General features: G+C 38.4%; 1 long non-coding RNA gene across 1 annotated transcript; it reads right to left on the reverse strand.

Annotated features, from left to right (window-relative positions):
* Window positions 1-367: 367 nt before the first annotated feature.
* LOC118492521 lies at window positions 368-3,380 on the reverse strand. Its single transcript, XR_004894158.1, has 2 exons — window positions 2,958-3,380; window positions 368-2,220 (listed from the first exon to the last, which is right to left on the reverse strand). It is a non-coding gene; the product is annotated as an uncharacterized LOC118492521 (long non-coding RNA).
* Between the last annotated feature and the right edge of the window lie 19,417 nt (window positions 3,381-22,797).

Consider the following 22,797-nt stretch of genomic DNA (forward strand, 5'->3'; position numbering starts at 1 on the left):
TTTTTTTTTGTAAATGATTGAATAATATTGGTAATATTTTATAGGTGTGTGCGAAAAAGTTGATTTGATTCTCAATTGAGAAAAAGTTGATTTGACTCCCAACTGACAAGTAGTATTTCGTGAAATTTTTGAAATCGAGGAACACACGTTTATGGTAACATTTAAAATTTTTGTGTATGCGAGTGATGTTAAAATAGATTATAGAATAGGAGGTACGTTTAAATAAATGAAGCATTTTGAAATACATGATAAATGATTTAGGTATAAACATGATCGTGTTTACGTAATATAGTCTATTAAAGAAAGTATTGGTAACGATCACCTAGGTAAGGGAATCACCCCAAATCCGTTGGTGAGGTCGTTGTAAGATGAGAAAAGAAGCGAAGTTAATCGTCAAGGTAAGGAAATCACTCCTATCTCGATGATATGTCTCTGCTCGTTGTTATGAAAGCGTAAATAAAATTACGTGAAATTATGCATGCTAATAATGTGTAATCGTATGAAAGGTAAGAGTATGATGTTACGCAAAAATGAAATCTCGAAAAATTGTCCAAAATTGACAAAAATCGAAAATAATAAAGCGTAAGCTCGAATAAAACTTGGAGGGTCCCAAACGGAACATTGACTAACCAAAGTGGTCGAAAGATCTTTTGAAATTAGGGAACATGATTTGACCTAATAGGTGGAATACTCTTGCCGATATCTCGGCTAACGGTACTTACCCTTCCAGTTACTACATGTTCCCAATCCATCGAAAATTCGAGACTTGGCGGGATTTTCGAAAATTAAGGAGTGGAACTAGTCGACAAGGTGCGGGTTCACCACTAACTTGACGATTTCGTACCCTAAGTGTGGTTGGTACTCGTCGGGTCAAAATTTAATTTCGACACTTTGACGAGGGTCCACTAGAGTTTGAAATTCCCATTAAGATGTGGATTTCATTCCTAACTTAATGGTGAATTTCGTGCAAAAATAGAATCAAGAGGATGATAGTCGTTTACCAAATTGTGGGTTTCACGCCTATTTTGGTAAACTCGTCTCGTTTTTATAAGATGAGTGTTGTCGGATTTAGAAGAATCAAACAAAAGCCTTAGAAAACGTATGTTAAGAAAATAAACAAACAAGTAATAACACATAAGAAGCCTTGTCAGGAATAACACATAAGAATCGGATATTAAACAAGTGTCGGCACATCATAAAACAAGTATTAACACATAATGAAACAAGTATTAACACATAAGGATGGCACGTCAAGTATAGTGCATAAAGTTAAGACGACATATGTACTTAAAAGTAAAGAGAATGGATAAGAAGCAGGTAAGTAGCATGCAAGTAGTTTCAAGTAAAACCTAAGAATAAGGCTCTAAAACTATAGACTAGGTAAAAGCATTCCTACTTTTCCTAATTCCCTATAGTTATGGCTCTGATACCAATCTGTCACACCCCAACCAATGGCGGAAACATCGGGATGAGACGAAGTGTGAAGATTGCTAGAGACATCATAACACTATTTGTGACAATATTTAAATAATCCCAATTTCATTTCATAACTTCAAATAGTCAACATTACATAAACTCAAATGACAACAAGTTCCAAAAGTAATACATAGCAACATAAGCAAAATTGATACAACATATTAAACCTAAACGTCTATATGTGTATCTAGGCATCAACGCTACTTCTTTTCATAGCATCGTCACCATCAACCTGTAACATGTTTAAAAATACAATTCAATGCAAAAGCAAATGCGAGTATACAAGTTTGATACATACATAGCAAAAGATAAGTTGTGAACAATTCCTCGTAGCAAGCATGTGATTCAAGATAAACATTTAAATATGGCATGTGTCTAACATATCAAACCAAAAGAGACGCAACATGCTCATGACATAACCTCAAGTCTACGGGCGGGTCGTCAATCCTATAGCGCTACATATGTCACGGTTTGGCTCGTACGAAGTTAATGATAAATTCAACACATAAGTTTCACCCAAGTTTAAAGTATCAAGCCATCACGTATACAAGCATGTTATAGGAATGTTCATGTGTTTAAGCAAAATGTTCATGTGTAAGTTTTTGATAAGTAAACATGTTATACCCCAAAAGTGGTAAAAGTAAAAAGGGGGAAATACGAGTATACTCACATTGGTTGCGTTTGGAAATTTCTCGAAGTAACGCACGAGTAAAGATTGAGAAACCGAATGAACGAACGGTTATCCTAGATTTTCAAATACCACATGACAATCTAGTTAATAATTATTGGTTAAATAATTAACCCTAATATTTAAGGTTTGTAAATTAATTAATTAGATATTATAATTTATCCATATTATGAATTATAATGAATTATTAAATATTTACGTTATTAATAAATTTAGAGATGTTATTATATAAGGAAAATGAATTAGGAATAATAAAAAGAAAAAAAAATTAAAAAAAGAACATTGTTAAAATTATAGCTTTAAGGTTTCACAAAAATAATGGATTTAAAATAAAACAAAATAAAATAAAAAGGAGCTGTTAGTTGATTTAAAAGTTTAATATTAGAAAATGAATTTCTCAAAGAAAATCATCAAAAAGAAGTCACAGAAACAATTTGGAAATTCGTTATAAAACTTTTGGTGTTTTGCTAATTAACATTTTCCAAGATCTAAAAGCTTGTAATAACATTAATTTATTTTTGGAACACAACAGTAGTTAATAATGAATTTGGTGGGATGATGTATTATTTTCAAAATAAGATAAAGTGATATGAATTTACATATCAAAAACTTAAATTATCCAAAGTGATGTTGAACAGGAAGAAAAACAAACAGAACCGCACAAGAAAAAAAAAAGATAAGGACTCACTGTTTCTTTTAATCTTATCTTAATGTTTGATTAACATTACAAGAGTTCTTCATATAAATGAAAAAATAAAATAAAACGAACGGATTTCTAAGAAAAGAAGTATACCGAACAACAAAGGTCGTGAACTCGAGATGTTTCCCGCGAACTCCGATAGTCTCCGGTGTCGTGTGCCCGCCGCCGTCGAGTTTCCCGAAAAAAAAAAAACGGTTGCGCATCTCTCTCTCTCTCCATCGTCTATCTCTCTCTCTCTCTCTCTATCGTTCTCTCTCTGTCGTGGCTCTGCCGCCACTGCCGTGCGCCGCCACCATCATTGGTGACCGGCTGTTTGTTTAATAGAGGGAGAGAAGAGCTGAGTGGGAGTGAAGGGATGAGAGTGGAAGGTCACGTGTGGAGTGTGAACGAGAGTGAAGGAGAGTTTGGTTGCCATGGTTCTGATGTAGGGTTTTCTTCTTGTTAAGAAGGTGAAGTTAGAGAAGATGGAGTAGGGTATTTGAGGGGGAAGACAGTAAACGGCAGATGAAAAAAAGGTAATAGGGTTTTTGCTAAAGTTTTATACTTAGGGTTTAATTAGGGGGGTTTAGTTAGAGAATTTGCACAAATAGTCCCCGTGGTCTAACTAACTAAGTTATTTTAAAAGTGGTTCAATTAACTAACTAAGTTATGATATATATTTATATGGATATATATATAGAAAACTAACTTTATAATACAAACTAACTAGATTATTTTTATTAGCTAATTTTAGAAGTTAATGAGACAACTAGATTATCATAAAAATGCACTTTAATTAATAAAATTAATTAATTTATATAATTTGTATAATGGCCATATTATAACGATTTAAATTAAAGATAAAAGATTTCTTTAACGATTAATCGTTTCGCGAAATTTTCAAGTTTCAAGAACACAACGTTTACACAAATAGGATTTTAATTAAAGGTTTCCAAATAAAGAAGGTATAAAAATGCAGGGCGTTACAACTGCCAGTAACGAAAACTTACAGAAGGTGGACACAGGGGCGTGTCGGGTGAACACGGCCACGTGTCGGGCAAAAAATTGCAGGTCAGTAGCCAAACAGCAGATCTGGGAGATGGACACGGGGGCGTGTCGGCTGGACACGTCCCCGTGTGGACAGTCTGTTAGCCTGAAAAAATAAGGTTTTCTCCCGGTTTCTTCATCCTAGGGCTGCAAGTGCTAATGTTTAGCACCCTAACCCTTGCATTGCACCTGTTTAATCATTCAATACCAACCAACCAAGCACAAACCATCCTAACTTACCATTGTCAAGCATTATCCAAACATAAACTAAAAACAAAATAAAGATAAAAAGTAGTTCGGGAAAGTAAATTGTTCGACAAATGGCACGCAGGCCATGAATTGTTTGATAGATAAGAAGGGCATTCAAACCTGTGGGCTCATCACCAACCAGCCCCTTGTTCCTCCCAGCCTCCTACTCCATGTCTTCATCACTACCATCACCTCCACCCCCTTGCCTCGCCATGTACTCCCGGATGCTACCGATATCATCTTGTATATCGTTGACGCTGCGCTCGATAGCTCCAACCCGGTGGTATGTGTTGTTGGCGAGGTTGTAGGTGTTCCTGGTGCACATAAGGTTTTCCTGCAAAAGATCATGTAAACTTTGAAAATTAGGAAAACCGCCTCCTTGAGAGGAGGATTGACCCGGATCGCCTTGGGGTGGGTATTGAAAATGTGGAGGTGGTGCATGAAGAACTAGAGCCTCCTGCGGGTTCCATGCGTAGCCTTGCGTCCTTTGAAAGCTCACCGTCCCGTCCTCCGCTTCATAAAGCAAGTTCATGGCTCGGCAAATATGATAATCGACCCGTCCTGACCATGGACTCCTTTCGAAGGACCTTGGGATATTCGTGAAGTGCTTGAAAAGACGGTACACCCATCCCCCGAAGAAGATTGGTGTAGGAGTAGAGGCAAGGCGGTTCAAGTGCATGTTTCGCAGTAGGAAGTAAGGAACATCGAGGGGCTTCTGGTTGTGAATGCAGTGAAGGACAACCAAATCTTTCAACCCAACAACGCCACTACTGTCATGGTGTTGGTTCAGCGAGTACGTGAGGAGCCTGTGGATGTAGCGGTATAACGGGTCCCTCAGTTTGGTGCTTTTGGTGCTGCTTGGGTTGTAGATTCCTTCACCTATTTGAGCCCATGCGGCTTGGCGTTCGGTCGCATCCAAGTCTCGCAATCCCCGGGTATTCTCTTCATTCCCTGCTTCTTCATCCTTGTATAGCCCAATGATGGCTCCAAACTGCGCCATGGAGGTTCTATAGGTGGTCCCTCCACATCGAAATTCAACCGCCTCGTGATCAAACGGTTCGCATCTCGAGTTGAAAATGAAGGTGCTATAAAACTCCATCGTACATTGATGGACCGACCGAAGTCGGGCAGTCAATGCGACGTGCAGTGGACCCCTCACAATGTTGTTGAAGCGGTCAAGTTGGTTCACCATGGTTAGCAAATCAGTACACGCCCGCCTTGGGTATTCTTCCGGTCGTGTTTGTAGAACCTCGTACCGTGCCCTAGCATCCAGTTCATTTGCGCCAAACCTTGTGAATTTCGACATCTGAAAAGAATACATTAAAAAGTTAGTACGAAACCAGGGAAATTAAAGTGAAACTGCAAACAGTGGGCTGGACACGGCCCCGTGTTCAGCGGACACGGCCCCGTGTCCAGGCGTCTGTAACCCAAAAATTCCATTTTTCGTCCCGGTTTCGAAAACCTGAAAATTTTTAGCCCAATAGTAGCGGTTTCCCCCGAAAACGAAACCCTAAGTGTCATTTTTCCCATAACAAACCGTTTACCCTTTCAATTTCGTGTTTTTCGGTTCAAGAACAAGGGTTTGGGGTTTTATTTGGAAATCGGACAAATCTATCAACAATACTTGCCTAGTTACTTTCTACTACACTAATCTAAACTACTACTAACAAATTTCATCAAAAATTTTGAGTTCGATCCGGATGAACATGAAGAACCCTAGATTTTTCCCCAATTTTTGATGTTTTAACTACATGCAAGTAACTAATCTAACTACTAATGAAGATAGAATCATACCTTGACGTTGTTAGATTTGGTGGTGACGTTGAAAATTCGCAGAAAATCGCCTCTAACCAGAGAGTTTTCGGCTAAACGGGGCGTGTGGAATGGTGTAACTGATAGGAAAAGAGGGTTTTATTCCGACAGTCGCCTCGACACGGCCCCGTGTCCAGCGGACACGGCCCCGTGCCGGGCGAAGTTTTTGAAAAATTTTATTTTTAATTATTAATTTTTTTTTTGTGTGTGTGCTCGTGTGCATGCCCCTTATTTCCGAAAAATGATTTACCGGTTTTTAAACGTACACTTACCTGTAACATGTCGGGTACGAATTTATTCGTTAACTGTCACGGCCCCAGACCCGGTTTGACCCGTTTCAGGACCCGCGGAACAGAAAGTCTGCGGTAATCTGTTTATTGTGAGTTTAGCAGCGGAAAATTTATTTCACAGGATCGGCTAAGTTAAAACTTTTCCCGATTATTTTTTTTTATTTCACAATTCGGGATAAAACCCCGGGTAATTTACAATAACAAGTTTTTTTAGTAATAAAACACATTTCTTTATTTTATATCGAGCCACTATCTTAAGCTTGAAATGCTTCCCCTGCATTTTTCCTGAATTACAGCAGATCACCTGAAACATGTTTGAAAAAGATTTTGTCAGCGGGGAAATACTGAGTGAATTATTCTAGTTAATGAAAATGACACATTTTATGATTATTCACAGTGTTAAGATCTTTTACGCATGTTTCTGATATCAACCAATTACCCACAGTATTTGTCACTCGACCGAATCTATGACAGTGGTCATATCACCATTGGCTGCCCCAATGAATGACGTAAATCAATTAAATTAGGTACGCCCACCTAAAATGATTTAAACTGTAATATTGTGCACAATACCCCACATACTGGCTGCAATTTGGTGATTACATCAACTTAATCACTGGTATTATAATCCCGGAAAATGAATTTGGAGTATTGTAAATTAATCACAAACTGTGATAAAAGAATTTATAAAAAGAGAATAACTCACATTGCAGATTTAGTATTGATAGAATTAGATTTAATCCTTGTTAACCTAATTTCACAATAAAGCACACAAAACAGGATTAGTGATCAATACAACGATTACGATAATTCCCCGAGATCAATTTTGACAATGAATGTCCAAGTGCAATACTTCGGCTCATTTATCAAAATGACAAACGATAAAGTATAGTACTTCAACTCGTATATCGAATTATCGACAACGACAAAGTACAATGCTTCGGCTCATTATCGAATTATCGACAACGATAAAGCATAGCCCAATGTGGGCGGCACTTAGGCATTCTTTGGGTATATTGATCTCGGAAACTGAATCGTAATAGCGATCGAGTAATTACCCTGTTCCGCGGCAGCACCTCGATAATAGTGTGTGTTTAATAGTAATTTACGTCTAACTCAGTGTGTGTTATGAGTTTTTGCGTCGAATTAACGTCTGAAATTAAGTCCCGAACCCCTCTATTTATACTGAAAATGGGACCCACCCGCGTGTCGCGACAGGTTTGCCCGTGCCTGTCACGTGTCGCGGGGCACACCCCTATGGCCTAGGGTAGCCTTGTTGTGGGTATAGGCCTGCTGAGTCGTCGTTCAACGAATTCCTATTTCAGACAACGAATTTCGAAGATAATTATGATTTAGGGTTTAGCCCCCCTGAATTTTAGGGGTCCTGATCCTGATTCCGATTGTTACGAAAATTTTAGGGTTAGTGCAGAATTACTTGGGAATCTCAATTAGGGTTTTCTTATAGCTTAATTATCATTTTAAATTATTAATTTTAGTGAGAGTTGTTACATCCTCCCCACCTTAAGAAAAATCTCGTCCTCGAGATTTACTGGAAGAGATGAGGATATTTGCGCTTCATTTTTGATTCTAATTCCCAAGTGTATTCCGGTCCTCTCTTGGAATTCCATTTGACTTTTACCAGCACAAGTCGCTTGTTTTTGAGGAATTTGACTTTCCTGTCTTCTATTTGTAAAGGTTTTTCTATGAATTTTAGCTTCTCATTTACCTCTATGTCTTGAAGAGGTACTACCAGAGATTCATCTGATAAACATTTCTTGAGATTGGATACATGAAATACATCATGTACTCCAGCTAGTTCTTCTGGTAGTTGTAAGCGATAAGCAACTGGTCCAATTCGTTGAATCACTGGAAATGGTCCAACATATCGGGGACTCGGTTTCCCTTTCTTACCGAATCTTACAACACCTTTCCAAGGAGATACTTTTAAAAGTACCTTGTCTCCTATTTGGAATTCAAGCGGTTTGCGACGATTGTCTGCATAACTCTTCTGGCGATCTCTTGCTGTTTTTAGTCTTTCCTTGATCTGAGTTATCTTGTCAGTAGTTTCTTGTACAATGTCTGGACCTGATAATTGACTTTCTCCGATTTCTGCCCAACATACTGGAGTTCTGCACTTACGTCCGTATAGTGCTTCAAATGGAGCGGTTTCAATGCTTGAATGATAACTATTGTTATAGGAGAATTCAATTAATGGTAAATGGTTATCCCAATTACCTCCAAAGTCAATTACACATGCTCGAAGCATGTCTTCCAGAGTTTGGATTGTCCTTTCACTTTGTCCATCGGTCTGTGGATGATATGCAGTACTTAGATTGAGTCGGGTTCCCATGGATTCTTGGAAACTTGTCCAAAATCGGGAAGTGAAACGACTATCTCTATCCGATACAATGGAGAGCGGAACTCCATGTAAGGATACTATTTCATCCACATATAGCTTGGCTAATCTTTCCATGCTAAAGGTTTCCTTGATTGGTAGAAAATGAGCTGATTTGGTTAATCGGTCCACGATTACCCAAATAGCATCATTACCTTTTCTGGTTTTGGGTAACTTAGTAACAAAGTCCATTGTTATAAGTTCCCATTTCCATACAGGCATTTCTAATTGTTGCAGTAAGCCTGAGGGTTTCTGGTGTTCTGCTTTAACTTGTGAACAAGTAAAACACTTAGATACATATTCAGCTATGTCCTTTTTCATTCCTATCCACCAGAAATGTTTCCTTAAATCTTGGTACATCTTATTGTTTCCTGGGTGTACAGTATACCTAGATTTATGAGCTTCTTCTAAGATTTTCGATCTTAAATCTCCTTGTTTAGGTACCCAAATTCTGCTTTGATGAAATTTCCAAATTCCATCATTTCCTTGTTTTAATTCTTTTAGGTAACCTTTCATTCCTTCGGCATCGTCCTTGATTGCCGTTTTCTGGATTTCTTTCACTTGTTCCCGTAAATCTACTTGTAGATTTATTCTAAGAGCACGGACTCGCTTTTGCTTTTCATGGAACTTACGACTTAAGGCATCTGCTACTACATTGGCCTTTCCTTCGTGATATTGAATATCACAGTCGTAATCACTCAGGACTTCCATCCATCTCCTTTGTCTCATGTTTAACTCTTTTTGCCCGAATATATACCTTAAACTCTTATGATCTGTATAAACAGTAAACTTACTTCCATACAGATAATGTCTCCAAATCTTAAGGGCAAAAACTATAGCTCCTAATTCTAAATCATGAGTCGTATAGTTTTCTTCGTGCTTTTTCAATTGTCTTGAAGCATATGCGATTACCTTTTTGCGTTGCATCAATACACATCCGTATCCTAATTTTGAAGCATCACAATATACTTCAAAATCTTCTGTTCCTTCTGGTAAGGCTAAGATTGGTGCATTGGTTAATTTCTGCTTTAAGATTCTGAAGGCTTCTTCTTGCTTTGGACCCCACTCAAACTTAGTGGCTTTACAGGTTAGCTTAGTTAATGGTACAACTATTTTGGAAAAATCCTTAATAAACCGTCTATAATAACCGGCTAAACCTATAAAACTTCTAATTTCCATCGCAGTTTGTGGAACCTTCCAGTTGATAATTGCTTCGATCTTAGCAGGATCTACATGAATACCTTCGTGATTCACCATGTGGCCTAAGAATTGCACTTCTTGTAACCAAAATTCACACTTTGAGAATTTAGCATACAACTTTTCTTTTCTTAACAAAGTTAAGAGTGCATGCAAATGTTGACAATGCTCGGCTTGACTTTTGGAGTAAATAAGTATATCGTCAATGAACACGATTACAAATTTATCCAAATAGGGTTTACAGATTCTGTTCATCATGTCCATGAATGCAGCTGGGGCATTGGTTAACCCGAAGGGCATGACTGTAAACTCATAGTGGCCATACCTAGTTCTGAAAGCAGTTTTAGGTATGTCTTCCTCTTGTACTTTCAATTGATGGTATCCGGACCTTAAGTCTATCTTAGAGAAATACCTAGCTCCTTGCAATTGATCGAAAAGATCATCAATCCTAGGTAATGGGTATCGATTCTTAATTGTGACTTTATTCAATTCTCTATAATCAATACACATTCTCATTGATCCATCTTTCTTTTTTACAAACAACACTGGTGCACCCCAAGGGGATGAACTAGGTTGTATAAATCCTTTGCTTAGTAATTCATCTAATTGCTTTTTCAATTCTAACATTTCAGTAGGAGCTAATCGATAAGGTGTTTTGGCTATTGGTGTAGTTCCTGGAATTAGATGAATTCTAAATTCTACCTCTCTATCAGGTGGTAACCCAGGTAATTCTTCGAAAAAGACATCTGGGTATTCTGAAACTACAGGAATTTCCTTGAGTTCCTTGTCCTTAGTACAGATGATTACAGAAATCATATATACTATTCCTTGGTTTCGTTCATAACTAGCAACTTTCATTACTGATATGAACTTCAATGGTTTCCGAGGTTTATCTCCTAAAATCTTAATTATTTCTCCTGTAGGTGTTTGAATTTCTATAGAATTCTTATCACAAATGATTTGCGCATGGTTGGCTATTAACCAATCCATTCCTAACACCACATCGAATTCAGCTAATTTCATAGGAAATAGGTTTGCAGTAAATTTATGACCTAAAAGTTCTATGTCTACTTTTTGCAGAACCTGATTGATTTCTACTGATTTCCCGTCTGCAGTTTCGACTATAAAGATCTGTCTAACGGTAGATAATGGTAACTTAAGAGCTTGACAGAACGAAGTATTGATAAAACTTTGGTTTGCACCAGAGTCAAACAATACTTTGGCATAAACGTTGTGAACTAAAAACGTACCGGCGATCACATCTGGAATGAGTTCTGCTTCTTGAGTAGTTAGCTGAAATGCTCTAACATTCTTCTTAGTAGTTCCTTCAGCCGTCTTGGGTTTGTTATCAGTGACTTTGTTCAGTTTAGGACATTCGGTTTTGTAATGTCCCGTTTCTCCACAGTGAAAACAAGTTACAGTTTTCTTCTTACAGTTTTCTTCACTATGTCCTGCTGTTTTGCAATAATTGCAAATTCTGTTGCATTTTCCAAAATGGTTCTTACGGCAAACTTTGCAGAATGGCAAAGTTGCAGATCGCCCTGTCCCTCTTTTCTTGAAATTATTACTATTACCCATCCTGAATCCTTGGGTAATTTTCTGAGCTAATTCCTTCTTTCTATCTTTATCTCGTGTGCGTATCAGCTCATCAGTTAAGGTGTTAGCTAATTCGACTGCATCGTCAATAGTGCGAGGTCTCGCAGCTTTAACGATATTGCGAATTTCGCTAATTAATCCCCAAATATATCGAGAAATGAGTACCGGTTCTGGCGAAGCCAAGTTAGGTACCACTCTCGCATATTCGAAGAATGTCGAAGTATAACCACGACAATCCACCCCGGTCATTCGATGATTTAGGAATTTATTTGCCATTTGTTCCTTTTCATACTCAGGACAGAATTTTCTTTCGACAAGACTTTTAAATTCGTCCCAAGTCATAGCATATACTACCTGTCTGCCTTTTGCCTGTAGCACTGTGTTCCACCACTCTAGTGCTCCTTCTTTAAACAAGTTTGAGGCATACATGACTTGATCTTCTTCAGCACATTTACTTATTGCAATCACTGCTTCGGTTTTCTCCAACCATCGCAGCGTTGCAGTTACTCCTTCGTTGCCTGCAAATTCAGCGGGTTTACAAGCAAGAAATTCTTTGAAAGTGCAACCAGGCGTTGCAGACTTTCGCTTCTTAGGGCGCTGGGTGTGCTGAGATTCATTGTCATGATTTATATGGTCATTGCCCCCGTTGATGCTATTACTGAAATTATCTTCAGTAGTATGTTTGCTAGGTACAATATGTTGTGGATTACTTGGATTTTTCATAGCAGCAACGAACATTGGAATTGCGTTGGCTATTCCTTGGGCAACCATATTTTCGATATCTTGTTTAGTCATATATTGATCCTCTGGATGTTGCTCTGACTGGTTAACTTCATTTACTGGTTCGTTATCGTTATTTGCCATCTGATGATAATTAATTATGAATAATTAGCAATTAGCAATTTATACAAGTAATTTGAACAATTTGCAACACATAAAGCCAAAATTATCGATTTTTCGATTTCATGTTATATCCGTATAATATGCATCAGTACACACAGATATCTTACAACGTTTTATTCATTATGTACTACTGGTTTTTCTACGTTCTTTTACTATTATACAAGGATAATTCCACCACCCTCCTATTCGTCATCTCAGAAACGGAATTCCCTCTCGTCGTATTTCCAGGCAATCAGTCCCCCTATTTCCCTAATTCTATTCCCTGCATCCATTAACTCTTCACCAAAGTGGCGAAGTTCAGCCAAGTTTTCATTGCTCATCGGTGGATTAGGTAGGGGTTCTGGGTCGAATTGTGGAAGAAACGAGTAAGGACTGTTGACAATGTTTTGGAATTGCCAATCGTTAGTCCACCATTCTTCTGGTTCTATAGGTTGGTCATGGACTATTGGTTCAGTGATTGTTGGTATAAGGTTCATTGGTATTGGGTTTCCGACAGGATAGGTAAAGATACCTGAGTTAATAGGTTGCATAGTTTCACACTTTTCTAGTAAAATATCTATTTGATCCTGAAAAGTAACTCTCCTGGTTTGATTAGAACTCTCTCCGACTTCTACTTGAGTTGGGTTAGAATCTTTTCTTATTTCTAATTCTATTTCCTGAGAATACTGATCAAACTGCTCCTCCATTTGCCTAGACTCATTATTAGCTTCAGTTTCCTGTTCTTGTGGATTAGGGTTTTCCTGAATTATAATTGCTTTTCCTTTGTCTAAGGGTTTACTAGTTTTAGGGGTTTTTGTAACTGTCTTTCTCTTACGTATGCGGCTTCCCCAAACATAATTTTTCTTTGGCTTTCTTTTTGGTTTAGTCACTGGTGGAGTAGGGAGTTTTACAGGTTCATCCACATCAGCAACGTATCCCGTAAATTCATGAGAAACTTCAATATTTACTGGGTACAGATTGAGGTTCTGAAAAGCTTCAGAGATCTCGTTCATGCTGTGTAGCATATATGCAAAATGCACAAAATATCAAGTTAAAACTTTGGAACAAAGTTTACCAAATAAACACAGAAGTTTTATTGCATACTTATTTGTACAAAATACAGGAAACACTCAGTTTTATTTATCTACTTACTGAGAATTACTAGTACTGTATTCAAGATACTTTTTAAAGATTAGCATTTTCTGCTACAGTAGCTAACATATATAAATTAGCCCATTTTTCATCAAGTTTATCCTCCCAAGAGGATTTCTTAAGTAATTCCAGGGTTTCCTTTTTAATTTTCTTTTCCCTGATTTGCTCCTTACTTTTCTTAATAATCATACTCCTTTTTCTAGGAGAAAGTGGATTTTCGTAATTCGTTTTTTGCACAAATATTCCTTCCTCAGGAATCGTAGGGAGCTTTGAAATTTTAGTTTTAGAAGAACTACCCTCTTCGTAAATTGATCTATTTAATTTAAGATAGATATCTTGCAAATTCTGTTTACCCATACTGTAACTAACAAATAATCAGTTAGAAGCATATAAACACATAATCACATATAATAATCAGGAAAAATTAAGTATCGTTTAAATACTTAATTAGCTTAACTTAGTGGCTCTGATACCACCTTATTTCTGTCACGGCCCCCGACCCGGTTTGACCCGTTTCAGGACCCGCGGAACAGAAAGTCTGCGGTAATCTGTTTATTGTGAGTTTAGCAGCGGAAAATTTATTTCACAGGATCGGCTAAGTTAAAACTTTTCCCGATTATTTTTTTTTTATTTCACAATTCGGGATAAAACCCCGGGTAATTTACAATAACAAGTTTTTTTAGTAATAAAACACATTTCTTTATTTTATATCGAGCCACTATCTTAAGCTTGAAATGCTTCCCCTGCATTTTTCCTGAATTACAGCAGATCACCTGAAACATGTTTGAAAAAGTTTTTGTCAGCGGGGAAATACTGAGTGAATTATTCTAGTTAATGAAAATGACACATTTTATGATTATTCACAGTGTTAAGATCTTTTACGCATGTTTCTGATATCAACCAATTACCCACAGTATTTGTCACTCGACCGAATCTATGACAGTGGTCATATCACCATTGGCTGCCCCAATGAATGACGTAAATCAATTAAATTAGGTACGCCCACCTAAAATGATTTAAACTGTAATATTGTGCACAATACCCCACATACTGGCTGCAATTTGGTGATTACATCAACTTAATCACTGGTATTATAATCCCGGAAAATGAATTTGGAGTATTGTAAATTAATCACAAACTGTGATAAAAGAATTTATAAAAAGAGAATAACTCACATTGCAGATTTAGTATTGATAGAATTAGATTTAATCCCTGTTAACCTAATTTGACAATAAAGCACACAAAACAGGATTAGTGATCAATACAACGATTACGATAATTCCCCGAGATCAATTTTGACAAAATCGATTTTTACCGGCATTTTCCAAATCTAAGTTTACGTTTTTTATTGCCCAGTAGGCTTTGTGAGCTATTTCTACTGGCAAGTGACAACTTTTTCCATAGACGAGTTTATATGGGGTTGTGCCTATAGTGGTTTTATAAGCAGTTCGAAAAGCCCATAAAGCGTCGTCTAATTTATCGGCCCATTCTTTTTTATTTATTCCTACGGTTTTTTCAAGTATTCGTTTTAAACCTCGATTAGTCACTTCGGCTTGCCCATTTGTTTGAGGATGATATGCTATTGAGACCCGGTGATAGACCCCATACCTTGTTAATATTTTTTCGAGTTGATGATTGCAAAAATGGGTACCTCTATCACTTATCAAAGCCTTTGGTGTCCCGAAACGAGAGAACAGCTTTTTCAGAAATTTTACCACCACTCTCCCATCGTTTGTTGGAAGAGCTTCGGCCTCTGCCCATTTAGACAAGTAATCTACTGCCACAAGTATATATTTGTTTCCCCTTGAAGGTGGGAAGGGTCCCATGAAATCGAGTCCCCACACATCAAAGATTTCACAGACGAGAATGCCATTATGAGGCATTTCGTTTTTGGAAGAAATATTACCTGATCTTTGGCATGCATTACATGTCTTTACAAGGTTTTGAGCATTTTGTAAATGGTCGGCCAGTAAAATCCTGAATCAAATACCTTTCGTGCGGTACTTGCGGCACCATGATGTCCTCCGTATGGACCTTCATGACAATGATGGAGAATTCTTCGTGCTTCATTACCATAGACACACCTTCGGATGAGCTGATCAGCACACATTTTGAAAAGATAGGGGTCTTCCCAAAAGTAATGCTTTACATCAGCAAAGAATTTCTTTCTTTGATGATGTGGCCATCCTTTGGTGACTACACCGCTAGCTAAGAAATTAGCGTAGTCGGCATACCATGGTTCTTGTCTATTCTCTATCATTTCCAAGGATTCTGTGGGAAATTTCTCGTTGATTTGCTCGTCCCTGGTTGTCTCCAAAGCTGGGTCTTCTAAGCGTGAGAGATGATCTGCAGCAGTGTTTTCTGCTCCTCTTTTGTCCTTGATTTCAATGTCGAATTCTTGGAGGAGTAGAATCCATCTTATCAAACGGGGTTTTGCGTCTTGCTTCTTGAAAAGGTACCTGATGGCTGCATGGTCTGTATAGACTATTGTTTTAGAAAGAACAAGATAAGAACGAAATTTATCAAAAGCAAATACCACCGCTAGTAATTCTTTTTCTGTAGTTGTATAATTTTCTTGCGCATCATTAAGAGTTTTACTAGCATAATAAATTGGGTGGAAATGTTTTTCTTTTCTTTGTCCCAGGACTGCTCCAACAGCAAAGTCGCTTGCATCGCACATGATTTCGAATGGAAATTTCCAATCTGGCGCTATCATGATAGGTGCAATTGACTAGCATTTCCTTGAGGGTTAGAAATGCTTGATTGCATTCCTTGTCAAAGATGAAGGGTGCATCTTTTTCAAGTAATTTTGTTAGAGGCCTTGGAATTTTTGAAAAGTCTTTGATAAACCTTCTATAAAATCCGGCATGTCCTAGGAAACTTCTGATTGCTCGCACGGAGGATGGAGGAGGTAATCGAGAAATAGTCTCTATTTTTGCTCGATCAACTTCCATTCTTTCGCTTGAGATTTTGTGACCGAGTACTATTCCCTCTGTTACCATGAAATGGCATTTTTCCCAGTTAAGGGCGAGGTTAGTTTCCTCACATCGGGATAGCATTCGTTCAAGATTATCGAGGCATTGGTCATATGAGTCTCCAAAGATGGAAAAGTCATCCATGAAGACTTCCATTGTCTTTTCGATCATATCATGGAAAATGGCGACCATACAACGTTGGAATGTTGCAGGCGCATTACATAGACCGAATGGCATGCGTCGATATGCAAAAGTTCCGTAGGGACATGTGAAAGTTGTTTTCTCTTGGTCTTCCGGTGCTATCGGTATTTGAAAGTAACCTGAAAAACCATCTAAGAAACAATAAAATTTATGACCGGATAATCTTTCTAACATTTGATCAATGAAGGGCAAAGGAAAGTGGTCTTTCCTAGTTGCTTCATTTAATCGCCTATAATCTATACAGACTCTCCATCCTGTGACGGTTCTTGTTGGTATTAATTCATTTTTCTCGTTAGTTATTACCGTCATACCTCCTTTCTTTGGGACTACTTGAACGGGACTTACCCACGGGCTATCGGAGATAGGGTAGATTAGTCCGGCGTCGAGTAGTTTGATGACTTCATTCTTAACCACTTCTTGAACATTGGGGTTCACTCTTCGTTGTGGTTGAATTACCGTCTTGTAGTCATCATTCATTAATATTTTGTGCGTGCACATGGAAGGGCTTATTCCTTTAATATCTACAAGCTTCCAAGCGATCGCGTTTTTGTGTTTTTTAAGTAAGTTAACTAATTTCTCTTTTTCTATATTACTTAATTTAGATGAAATAATTACGGGTAAACTACCTTCTTTGCCTAGAAAAGCATATTGCAAACCTTTAGGAAGTTCTTTGAGCTCAATGGGTGGGTCTTTAGAAGACACCTTATTTTGTGGCTCATCTAGATCAAGAACCTTAAAAGTTTGTTCTATGGCTATCTCTTCCTCGACAAAGTGGTCCTCTTCGTTGGTGGTATCGGGTGGTTCAGCTTCATCTTCAATTAGGGGGTCATTGTTGCCAAAAGGATATTTCATTGAGCGCTCAAGATCTATGCTCCTTTTGAATGCCCCTAATTGAAGAGGTAGATTGTTGAATTTCCGGTTTTTCAAAGCTCTATGAGTTTGTACAAAAGGTTTTCCCAAGACTAAGGGGGCATCATCTAAGATGACGAAGTCGGTTGGGATTACCATTTGATTTGTTTGAACCAAAACATCTTCAACTACACCGATTGATTTTATTACTTTCCGATTGGATAGAAAAATGGGTATTTGAAGTGGAGAAAAATCACTAACACTTAATTTTTCAAAAATATAGTTAGGCATTATGTTAACGCAAAGATCCTTATCGATGGTGATATTACTAATAAATGAATTTTGAAAGAAACATGGAACCGGTGTAATGTTAATTTCAAAAGGGTCTTCTTTTATTAGCGAGGTTTGATCATTAGTTAACTTAACGCTTACTAAGTCTTTGATTTTAGCACTAGTGTTTAATTCTTTTAAAAACTTAGCATGAGGGGTTATTAAACAATGGTTTTCGAAAGTAGGTGACAAGAGGTTAATTTCTTCGAAATTAGACTCTTCTTGAATTTTAACGTTATCGGACTCACCATTTTCGTTGTTTAACTCATGTGTCGGTTTTTCACTTTCTTGTTTTTCCATTTTTACATTTTCAACTATCTCTACGTTATTATCATTTTTTAGTTCTTCTCTTGCGCGGGATTCCTCTTCCCTTGCGCGAGATTCTTTTATGCAACGTTCGATAGTTTTAATGTGTTCTAATATCCTATTGGTCACTTCGGTGAGATTGAAAGAATTTGGATCCTCAAAGCTCGAATCCGGTTGTTCGATCCTTGGCTCCTCATAGTACTCATATGAAGTAGATGGTTCACACCATTGTTCTTCATTGTAAGTATATGATGGATAAGGGTCGAAACTTTGTTCTTCATAGTACTCATATGAGGTGGGTTGTTCATGCCATGGTTCCTCATAATAAGTGTATGAAGGTGGTGGCTCATATGTTGAATCTTCAAAGTATGAGTATGAAGGCTCATACCTTGGTTCATCAAAATATGAGTATGAGGGAGGAGGTTCATACCTTTGGTCTTCATAGGATGTGTATGAAGTTGATGGCTCGTACCTGGGCTCCTCATAATGGTTGTATGAATTGGATGGTTGATATGAAGTATTATATTGAACCGAGCGTGTGTTACGACAATTAGTGCAATAATTACCCCTATAATCATCCTCATCATAGGTGTAGTTGTAACCTCTTGAGTATTGATCCATAAGAATCACTCAACAGACCACAACTGAGTCTCGGGACCAGAAAACACAAATAAGACGGAAACAGAAGCTGGACACGGCCCCGTGTTGGGTGAACACGGCCCCGTGTTCAGGGACTGTATCTGGGCGTTTTAATTAAAGTTACTGGTCACGTTGAGCACGGGGGCGTGTTCAGCGAGCACGGCCCCGTGTTCAGACTCTGTATCTGGGTATCTACTCTAAAAATATGCAGCACGGGGGCGTGTTCAGTGAGCACGGCCCCGTGTTCAGGCTACTGTAAATGCAAAACTAAACTAAAATGCAGAAAAATGCGCGCGTTTTAAAAAGGTTTTTAAAAAAAACTGATTAGGCCGTCGATTTTAAGCTTTCTTAAAATCCTTGTGTCCCCGGCAACGGCGCCAAAAACTTGATGTGTGTCGGTGTGTATATAATTTTGATGAGTATTTAAGCCCTTTTTACACTTTTAGCCAAGTTTTAAATTTATAAAACACGATATTCACTAACACTAAACACACATATGGGCAAGTGCACCCATCGTGGACGTAGTATAGTGTTGGTAAGATACCGAGGTCGTCCAAGGACACAAGAGCTTTTAATACCGGTTTATCCTCAACGTCTAATCAAATCAAAAAGGTTAGAAAAATGTTTTACACTAAGAAAAATAAAAACTAACTAAATGCTGAAAATAAAAATAAAATAAAAACAGATAGACAAGATGAATCACTTGGATCCGACACGTGTATTAGTATAACCTTTGATTATTTTCGCACTTTTGCACTTGTTTAAGAGATTATCTTAGTTATTGTAGTAGGCCCCTCTTTTGAAGGCGACGTTACCCTCAACCCAGTAGTTTGAGTCAGCAAGGATACAATCCTAAAGGGTCGGATTATTGAAAGATAATGAATTAAGTTATTAATGCAAATTATGGTAGGCCCCGCTTCTGGCGGTGACGTTACCCTCGGCTAAGTAGTCTGAGTCAGCAGGGATACAGTCCTAAATAGCCGGGTTATAGTATTAATAGTAGTTAACTTATGAGGGGGTCAAAGAGTTTGGATCCCCGCCATCCAATACCTATGGGCATTGAAGGAGATCCTACTAAATTTGACCCAGGTCCCAAGCAGGACCTCTAAACGCTGAACAAGGGCAAGACCTTTACCAAACCGTTCCCTTAACCCCCGACCGGGTAGCCAACATACCTCCATATAGACCGTGGAGATATGAATGGTGAAAATCTTTTATTTTATATAGACAGTAAAATAACGCCAAGACACCACGGACAAACGATAAGGAAAGATTACCTTCAACATAAGTAACTAGTTATTAAAGTCATTAATACAAAACCAAATAAAAAGTGCAAAAGATTAAAAATAAAAAGTATTATACTAAACACTTGTCTTCACTAAGTGATGTAAGAGACTTAGGCAAACATGGCCTTGATTGTCAAGAACTCTTACGATCAATCTTGGATCCCGAGACGACTCACACACTCTACGATGGACAATGGATGATGGTGGTGGATGATGGTGTTATGGTGGTGGTGGGTGGTGGATGAGGTGTGAAAGAGGTGGTGTGCCAAGGGATGAGAGAGAATGAAGCCAAGCTCCTCTATTTATAGGCTGAACAGAAGGCTGGACACGGCCCCGTGTCCGCTGGACACGGCCCCGTGCCCGCCTGACACTCTCTCTCCTCATTAATTGTAATTGCGAATTACAATTAATGCGCCTGCTGTACTTTCACCACGCCCCCGTGCTCGCTGGACACGGCCCCGTGGTGGGCAATGGAAGCTTCTACTGGTTTGTCTTTTCTGCTGCTTCCTGGGCACGCCCCCGTGTTCGCTGGACACGGGGCGTGTTCAGACTCTGTTTCTTCCTTTTTGCTTTGGGAGGTGCCGTTGAAGGTCCGGGCAGTCTACTTTTGTTCCTTTTCTTGTATTTATGGTAGAATTAGTGGTCTTTTTGCTTCTTTTGTGATTTTGAGCTCATTTCATCCTGAAAATACAAAAGGAAGACAAAAACACTCTTTTTCCAACATTAGTACTTAAAAAGGGTTAGTTTTATGCCTTAATTGATGTGTTTTATATGTTGCATTTTACACACATCAGTTTCACGATGGATTATGGATAGTGGAGCTTCTCGACATATGACAGGGAAGACTGCATTGCTGTATGATGTTAGAAATTTCAATGGAGGATATGTAGGATTCGCAGGTAATCAAGGTGGTAGGATTATTGGTGAAGGAACGTTGTCCAATGGGATCGTTACGTTTGAAAGAGTTAACTACATTGCTGAGCTGGAGAACAATCTGCTGAGTATCTCGCATATCTGTGACAGGATGTATACCACTCACTTTACTGACAAAGAATGTTTGATCTTGAAGCCAGGATTTGTTATCCCTGAGGAATGGATTATCATGAGGGCACCAAGAGTCAATGATCTGTACGTGTTGGACATGAGCGTAGCTACTACAACCACGGGTCAGGCTCATTGTTTTGTGTCTAGAGCAACGGAGAAGGAATCAACATTGTGGCACCGCAAGATGGGGCATATACATCTGAGAAAAATGAATCACTTGGTGCACAATGATTTGGTTACTGGAGTTCATGTAAAAGGTTTTCATCTGGAAGGGGAGTGCATTAGCTGCATCAAAGGCAAACAGAAGAAAAAGTCACACCGTAAAAAGCAAGTCAATTCATTCTCAAGACCTCTGGAGAGACTTCACATGGATTTGTTTGGTCCGGTGAATGTCAAAAGTATTACAAGAGATGTCTACTGTCTTGTGGTTACTGATGATTATTCCATATTTTCGTGGGTTTCATTTTTGAAGTCGAAAGATGAAACGTTTGACAGTTTGATGGCGTTGTTCAAGAAAATTGAAAATCTGTACCAAAGACGTATCAAAAGAATCAGAAGTGATAATGGTACTGAATTCAAGAACAACAAGATAGAAGAATTTTGTGATGAAAGAGGTATACTGTATGAGTTTAGTGCTCCGTACACTCCGTAGCAGAATGGAGTTGCAGAACGCAAAAACAGGACGCTAATCGAGATGGCTAGAACAATGCTTGCTGATTCAAAGCTACCGATAAATTTTTGGGTAGAAGCTGTTTCCGCCGCATGCTATACGCTCAACAGAGTTCTTACTGTTAAGAAATTCAACAAAACGTGCTTTGAGTTGATCAATAACCGCAAACCGAATCTGAAGTATCTTGAACCGTTCGGGTCACCCTGTACAGTTCTAGAACCTTTTGGAAAGTTTGGTCCGAAGAGTATTGAAGGGATATTCATTGGTTATGCAAGTCCGTTACGACGTGTCTTCGTTCCAAGCTTGAAGCGATTATTGAAGCTCCAAATGTTGAATGTCAAGGTTATACAATGCCGCCGCAGAATCCTGTAGATTCATGGCGTTATCATTACGACAAGTTTTGGGATTCGTTTGACATGATGGAAGAACCAGAAGAAGAAGAAGATTTCTTTGATGTGTTGGATATTTTGCGAGAGTATGAGTCATCGCAGGAAAAGGTTCCCAGCTGAGTATTCAATGCGACCACGACAAACTTCAAACGACGATGAAGCAGGTCCTAGCAATGCTGGTGAACATGATGATGTCCAACAAGATGAAGTTGCTCAAGATAATCAGATGGTTGCGAATGATAATCAAGAATATGAGAACATGCCTGTATTTGATCATAGTGATTCAGATTCTGAGGGGGAGCAAATTCAGCTTTCAAGTCAAACAAACCCAGTCGGTGAACATGGTGCAAATCAAAATGTTACTAATCTGGAGGGCAATGTAGACATTCCAGGCGAAGTGATGCCACGAACTCTTTCATACCATCCAGAGGAGCTGATCATAGGAGAACTACAATCAGGCGTTCGCACTAGACGTCAAATTGACCAAGGCCTTACATGTTTTTATTCTACAGTAGCACCTTTACAAACTGAATTTTCATTGAGTTGTTTTATTTCGCAGATCGAACCGCGAACATACAAAGAGGCGCTAACTGAAGATTCTTGGGTTAATGTTGTGCAAGAAGAATTGTGTCAGTTTGAGAAATT

Source organism: Helianthus annuus, chromosome 5 (genome assembly GCF_002127325.2).
Source record: "Helianthus annuus cultivar XRQ/B chromosome 5, HanXRQr2.0-SUNRISE, whole genome shotgun sequence".
Taxonomy (NCBI): Eukaryota; Viridiplantae; Streptophyta; class Magnoliopsida; order Asterales; family Asteraceae; genus Helianthus; species Helianthus annuus.